Source organism: Melanerpes formicivorus, unplaced genomic scaffold (assembly GCF_026170545.1).
Source record: "Melanerpes formicivorus ecotype bairdi unplaced genomic scaffold, bMelFor1.0.p_v2 SCAF_2323, whole genome shotgun sequence".
In the NCBI taxonomy this organism is placed as follows: Eukaryota; Metazoa; Chordata; class Aves; order Piciformes; family Picidae; genus Melanerpes; species Melanerpes formicivorus.
Genome location: NW_027144674.1, coordinates 27,501 through 34,072, shown reverse-complemented (window position 1 = coordinate 34,072; position 6,572 = coordinate 27,501).

Here is a 6,572-nt window from a genome sequence, read left to right as displayed (position 1 = left end):
AGCCACCCCAGGCCGCAGCAGAAGCCTCTCCCGCACGCTCTGCAGGCTTCTCAGCCACCCCAGGCCGCAGCAGAAGCCTCTCCCGCACGCTCTGCAGGCTTCTCAGCCACCCCAGGCCGCAGCAGAAGCCTCTCCCGCACGCTCTGCAGGCTTCTCAGCCACCCCAGGCCCCAACAGAAGCCTCTCCCGCACGCTCTGCAGGCTTCCGACCCACCCCAGGCCGCAGCAGAAGCCTCTCCCGCACGCTCTGCAGGCTTCCGACCCACCCCAGGCCGCACCAGAAGCCTCCCCCGCACGCTCTGTAGGCTTCTCAGCCACCCCAGGCCGCACCAGAAGCCTCCCCCGCACGCTCTGCAGGCTTCTCAGCCACCCCAGGCCGCAGCAGAAGCCTCCCCCGCACGCTCTGCAGGCTTCTCAGCCACCCCAGGCCGCAGCAGAAGCCTCCCCCGCACGCTCTGCAGGCTTCTCAGCCACCCCAGGCCCCAACAGAAGCCTCTCCCGCACGCTCTGCAGGCTTCCGACCCACCCCAGGCCGCACCAGAAGCCTCCCCCGCACGCTCTGTAGGCTTCTGACCCACCCCAGGCCCCAACAGAAGCCTCTCCCGCACGCTCTGCAGGCTTCTCAGCCACCCCAGGCCGCAGCAGAAGCCTCTCCCGCACGCTCTGCAGGCTTCTCAGCCACCCCAGGCCGCAGCAGAAGCCTCTCCCGCACGCTCTGCAGGCTTCTCAGCCACCCCAGGCCCCAACAGAAGCCTCTCCCGCACGCTCTGCAGGCTTCCGACCCACCCCAGGCCGCACCAGAAGCCTCCCCCGCACGCTCTGTAGGCTTCTCAGCCACCCCAGGCCGCACCAGAAGCCTCCCCCGCACGCTCTGCAGGCTTCTCAGCCACCCCAGGCCGCAGCAGAAGCCTCCCCCGCACGCTCTGCAGGCTTCTCAGCCACCCCAGGCCGCAGCAGAAGCCTCCCCCGCACGCTCTGCAGGCTTCTCAGCCACCCCAGGCCCCAACAGAAGCCTCTCCCGCACGCTCTGCAGGCTTCCGACCCACCCCAGGCCGCACCAGAAGCCTCCCCCGCACGCTCTGTAGGCTTCTGACCCACCCCAGGCCCCAACAGAAGCCTCTCCCGCACGCTCTGCAGGCTTCTCAGCCACCCCAGGCCGCAGCAGAAGCCTCTCCCGCACGCTCTGCAGGCTTCTCAGCCACCCCAGGCCGCAGCAGAAGCCTCTCCCGCACGCTCTGCAGGCTTCTCAGCCACCCCAGGCCCCAACAGAAGCCTCTCCCGCACGCTCTGCAGGCTTCCGACCCACCCCAGGCCGCAGCAGAAGCCTCTCCCGCACGCTCTGCAGGCTTCCGTCCCACCCCAGGCCGCACCAGAAGCCTCCCCCGCACGCTCTGCAGGCTTCTCAGCCACCCCAGGCCGCACCAGAAGCCTCCCCCGCACGCTCTGCAGGCTTCTCAGCCACCCCAGGCCGCAGCAGAAGCCTCCCCCGCACGCTCTGCAGGCTTCTCAGCCACCCCAGGCCGCAGCAGAAGCCTCCCCCGCACGCTCTGCAGGCTTCTCAGCCACCCCAGGCCCCAACAGAAGCCTCTCCCGCACGCTCTGCAGGCTTCCGACCCACCCCAGGCCGCACCAGAAGCCTCCCCCGCACGCTCTGTAGGCTTCTGACCCACCCCAGGCCGCACCAGAAGCCTCCCCCGCACGCTCTGTAGGCTTCTGACCCACCCCAGGCCCCAACAGAAGCCTCTCCCGCACGCTCTGCAGGCTTCTCAGCCACCCCAGGCCGCACCAGAAGCCTCTCCCGCACGCTCTGCAGGCTTCTCAGCCACCCCAGGCCGCACCAGAAGCCTCTCCCGCACGCTCTGCAGGCTTCCGACCCACCCCAGGCCGCACCAGAAGCCTCCCCCGCACGCTCTGCAGGCTTCTCCGCCACCACAGGCCGCACCAGAGGATCTTTTGCACCTCTCTGGACGCCACCCAGAGACTCCAGGCCGCACCAGAGGCCCCCCCCCCAACCATTTACAGGCTGCAGTGCCAGCCTAGGCCCCGCTGGCAGCCTCCCTTGTCTGCTTTGGAAGGCCTCCCATCCACTCCAGACCTGCCTGGAGGCCTCCCTCGACTGCTCCCGGGGCCCTCGAAGCCACCCTAGGCCTTTCTGGAGGACCTGCTCGACCGCTCGGGCGGCTTCTGACGCACCCTCGGCCATCCGGCGCCCAGCAGCTCCCAGGGCCAGGCACCGGCCTCCCCCTCCGGCCGCCCCTGGGGCCGGGGGTGGCTCGGACTCGGCGCCCCCAACGTGTCGTCCCGTCCCCCCCCCGCCCCGCACCGCCGAACATTCGCTGCAGCCGAGGGCTTGCCGCTCGACGCCTACCCCACCCGCCCAGCCCCCCGCTGCGGCCCGGCGCTGCCCCGGCCGCTGCGCCCCGCCTCTCATCGCTCCCCCCCACCCGGCAACCGGCCGCCGGGCACGGCAAGTCCCAGGGCAGGGAACAGGTGCTGCCGGGACCCCGTGCTGGCTGCCGGCTTCCCGGGGCTGCCCCGGGCACGGACAGGTCGCCCCCCCCGCCCCGGCGAATGTTCACCGAACCGGCTGCCGGCTGCCTTCGAGCACCCCCCGCCCCCCGCCACTATCGTCCCCCCCGCCCCCCCTCCGCCTCCGCTGCCGCTTCTCCCCGCACCCCCTCCACTGCCTCCCCCCGCCGCCGGCGAACGAGTCGGCGGATCCGTAGGGTGCCGGGAGCCCGAACGGCGAGCGGCTCCGGCTGCTGCCGGGACCGCGGGGATTCGAGCCGCTCCGGCCGCGGCCGGGACCCCGTGCCGGAAGCCGGCATCCCGGGACGGCCCCGGGACGGCCCCGGTCGCCGGCCGGGTGACGTTCAGCGAAGCGGCTGCCGCCAGTCTTTGGGCCTCCCCCGTGCCGGGGCCGCGGGGCTTCGAGCCGGTCCGGCCGCGGCCGGGATCCGGGGCCGGACGATGGCTTCCCGGGCCGGTCCCGGTCGCCTCCCGGGTGACGTTCACCGAAGCGGCTGCCGGCTGTCTTCGAGCCCCCCCCCCCCCTCCGCCTCCGCGGCCGCTTCTGCCCGCACCCCCTCCACTGCCTCCCCCCGCCGCCCGCGAACGAGTCGCCGGATCTGTAGGGTGCCGGGAGCCCGAACGGCGAGCGGCTCCGGCTGCTGCCGGGACCGCGGGGATTCGAGCCGGTCCGGCCGCGGCCGGGACCCCGTGCCGGAAGCCGGCATCCCGGGACGGCCCCGGGACGGCCCCGGTCGCCGGCCGGGTGACGTTCAGCGAAGCGGCTGCCGCCAGTCTTTGGGCCTCCCCCGTGCCGGGGCCGCGGGGATTCGAGCCGGTCCGGCCGCGGCCGGGATCCCGGGCCGGACGATGGCTTCCCGGGCCGGTCCCGGTCGCCTCCCGGGTGACGTTCACCGAAGCGGCTGCCGGCTGTCTTCGAGCCCCCCCCCCCCCTCCGCCTCCGCTGCCGCTTCTCCCCGCACCCCCTCCACTGCCTCCCCCCGCCGCCGGCGAACGAGTCGCCGGATCTGTAGGGTGCCGGGAGCCCGAACGGCGAGCGGCTCCGGCTGCTGCCGGGACCGCGGGGATTCGAGCCGGTCCGGCCGCGGCCGGGACCCCGTGCCGGAAGCCGGCATCCCCGGACGGCCCCGGGACGGCCCCGGTCGCCGGCCGGGTGACGTTCACCGAAGCGGCTGCCGGCTGTCTTCGAGCCCCCCCCCCCCCTCCGCCTCCGCTGCCGCTTCTCCCCGCACCCCCTCCACTGCCTCCCCCCGCCGCCGGCGAACGAGTCGGCGGATCCGTAGGGTGCCGGGAGCCCGAACGGCGAGCGGCTCCGGCTGCTGCCGGGACCGCGGGGATTCGAGCCGCTCCGGCCGCGGCCGGGACCCCGTGCCGGAAGCCGGCATCCCGGGACGGCCCCGGGACGGCCCCGGTCGCCGGCCGGGTGACGTTCAGCGGAGCGGCTGCCGCCAGTCTTTGGGCCTCCCCCGTGCCGGGGCCGCGGGGATTCGAGCCGGTCCGGCCGCGGCCGGGATCCCGGGCCGGACGATGGCTTCCCGGGCCGGTCCCGGTCGCCTCCCGGGTGACGTTCACCGAAGCGGCTGCCGGCTGTCTTCGAGCCCCCCCCCCCCCTCCGCCTCCGCTGCCGCTTCTCCCCGCACCCCCTCCACTGCCTCCCCCCGCCGCCGGCGAACGAGTCGCCGGATCTGTAGGGTGCCGGGAGCCCGAACGGCGAGCGGCTCCGGCTGCTGCCGGGACCGCGGGGATTCGAGCCGCTCCGGCCGCGGCCGGGACCCCGTGCCGGAAGCCGGCATCCCCGGACAGCCCCGGGACGGCCCCGGTCGCCGGCCGGGTGACGTTCACCGAAGCGGCTGCCGGCTGTCTTCGAGCCTCCCCCCCTCCGCCTCCGCTGCCGCTTCTGCCCGCACCCCCTCCACTGCCTCCCCCCGCCGCCGGCGAACGAGTCGGCGGATCCGTAGGGTGCCGGGAGCCCGAACGGCGAGCGGCTCCGGCTGCTGCCGGGACCGCGGGGATTCGAGCCGGTCCGGCCGCGGCCGGGACCCCGTGCCGGAAGCCGGCATCCCGGGACGGCCCCGGGACGGCCCCGGTCGCCGGCCGGGTGACGTTCAGCGGAGCGGCTGCCGCCAGTCTTTGGGCCTCCCCCGTGCCGGGGCCGCGGGGCTTCGAGCCGGTCCGGCCGCGGCCGGGATCCGGGGCCGGACGATGGCTTCCCGGGCCGGTCCCGGTCGCCTCCCGGGTGACGTTCACCGAAGCGGCTGACGGCTGTCTTCGAGCCCCCCCCCCCTCCTCCGCCTCCGCGGCCGCTTCTGCCCGCACCTCCTTCACTGCCTCCCCCCGCCGCCGGCGAACGAGTCGGCGGATCCATACCGTCCCGAGAGCCCGAGGCGGCGGCACCCAGTGCGGGTCCGGCCGAGGCCGGGACCCCGTGCCTGTCGCAGGCTTCCCGGGACGGCCCCGGAACGGCCGCGGTCGCCGGCCGGGTGACGTTCTCCGAAGCGGCTGCCGGCTGTCTTCGAGCCCCCCCCCCCCCTCCGCCTCCGCTGCCGCTTCTGCCCGCACCTCCTTCACTGCCTCCCCCCGCCGCCGGCGAACGAGTCGGCGGATCCGTAGGGTGCCGGGAGCCCGAACGGCGAGCGGCTCCGGCTGCTGCCGGGACCGCGGGGATTCGTGCCGCTCCGGCCGCGGCCGGGACCCCGTGCCGGATGCCGGCATCCCGGGACGGCCCCGGGACGGCCCCGGTCGCCGGCCGGGTGACGTTCAGCGAAGCGGCTGCCGCCAGTCTTTGGGCCTCCCCCGTGCCGGGGCCGCGGGGCTTCGAGTCGGTCCGGCCGCGGCTGGGACCCCCGTGCCTGTCGCAGGCTTCCCGGGACGGCCCCGGAACGGCCGCGGTCGCCGGCCGGGTGACGTTCACCGAGGCGACTGCCGGCTGTCTTCGAGCCCCCCCCCCCCCTGCCGGAGCCGCGGGGATACGAGCCGGTCCGGCCGCGGCCGGGACCCCGTGCCGGAAGCCGGCATCCCGGGACGGCCCCGGGACGGCCCCGATCGCCTCCTGGGTGACGTTCACCGAAGCGGCTGCCGGCTGTCTTCGAGCCCCCCCCCCCTCCGCCTCCGCTGCCGCTTCTCCCCGCACCCCCTCCACTGCCTCCCCCCGCCGCCCGCGAACGAGTCGCCGGATCTGTAGGGGGCCGGGAGCCCGAGGCGGCGAGCGGCTCCGGCTGCTGCCGGGACCGCGAGGCTTCGAGCCGGTCCGGCCGCGGCCGGGATCTCGTGCCGAACGTCGTCTTCCCGGGACGGTCCCGGGAGGGCCCCAGTCTCCTCCCGGGTGACGTTCACCGAAGCGGCTGCCGGCTGTCTTCGAGCCCCCACCCCTGCCGTGGCCGCGGGGATTCGCCCCGGTCCGGCAGCTGACGGTTCCCTGTGTCGGACGCCGGCTTCCCGGGACTGCCCCGGGACAGCCCCGGTCGCCTCCCGGGTGACGTTCACCGAAGCTGCTGCCGCCTGTCTTTGTCCCCCCCCCCCCGTGCTCTCCCTCAGGCGGGAGGTAGACGTGCTCTCCCTCGGCGAGTAGACGTGCTCTCCCTCGGCGAGTAGACGTGCTCTCCCTCGGCGAGTAGACGTGCTCTCCCTGGGCGAGTAGACGTGCTCTCCCTGGGCGAGTAGACGTGCTCTCCCTGGGCGAGTAGACGTGCTCTCCCTGGGCGAGTAGACGTGCTCTCCCTGGGCGAGTAGACGTGCTCTCCCTCGGCGAGTAGACGTGCTCTCCCTGGGCGAGTAGACGTGCTCTCCCTGGTCGAGTAGACGTGCTCTCCCTGGGCGAGTAGACGTGCTCTCCCTCGGCGAGTAGACGTGCTCTCCCTGGGCGAGTAGACGTGCTCTCCCTCGGCGAGTAGACGTGCTCTCCCTCGGCGAGTAGACGTGCTCTCCCTCGGCGAGTAGACGTGCTCTCCCTCGGCGAGTAGACGTGCTCTCCCTCGGCGAGTAGACGTGCTCTCCCTGGGCGAGTAGACGTGCTCTCCGCGGAGATCGCGCTTGTCGCCAAGGGG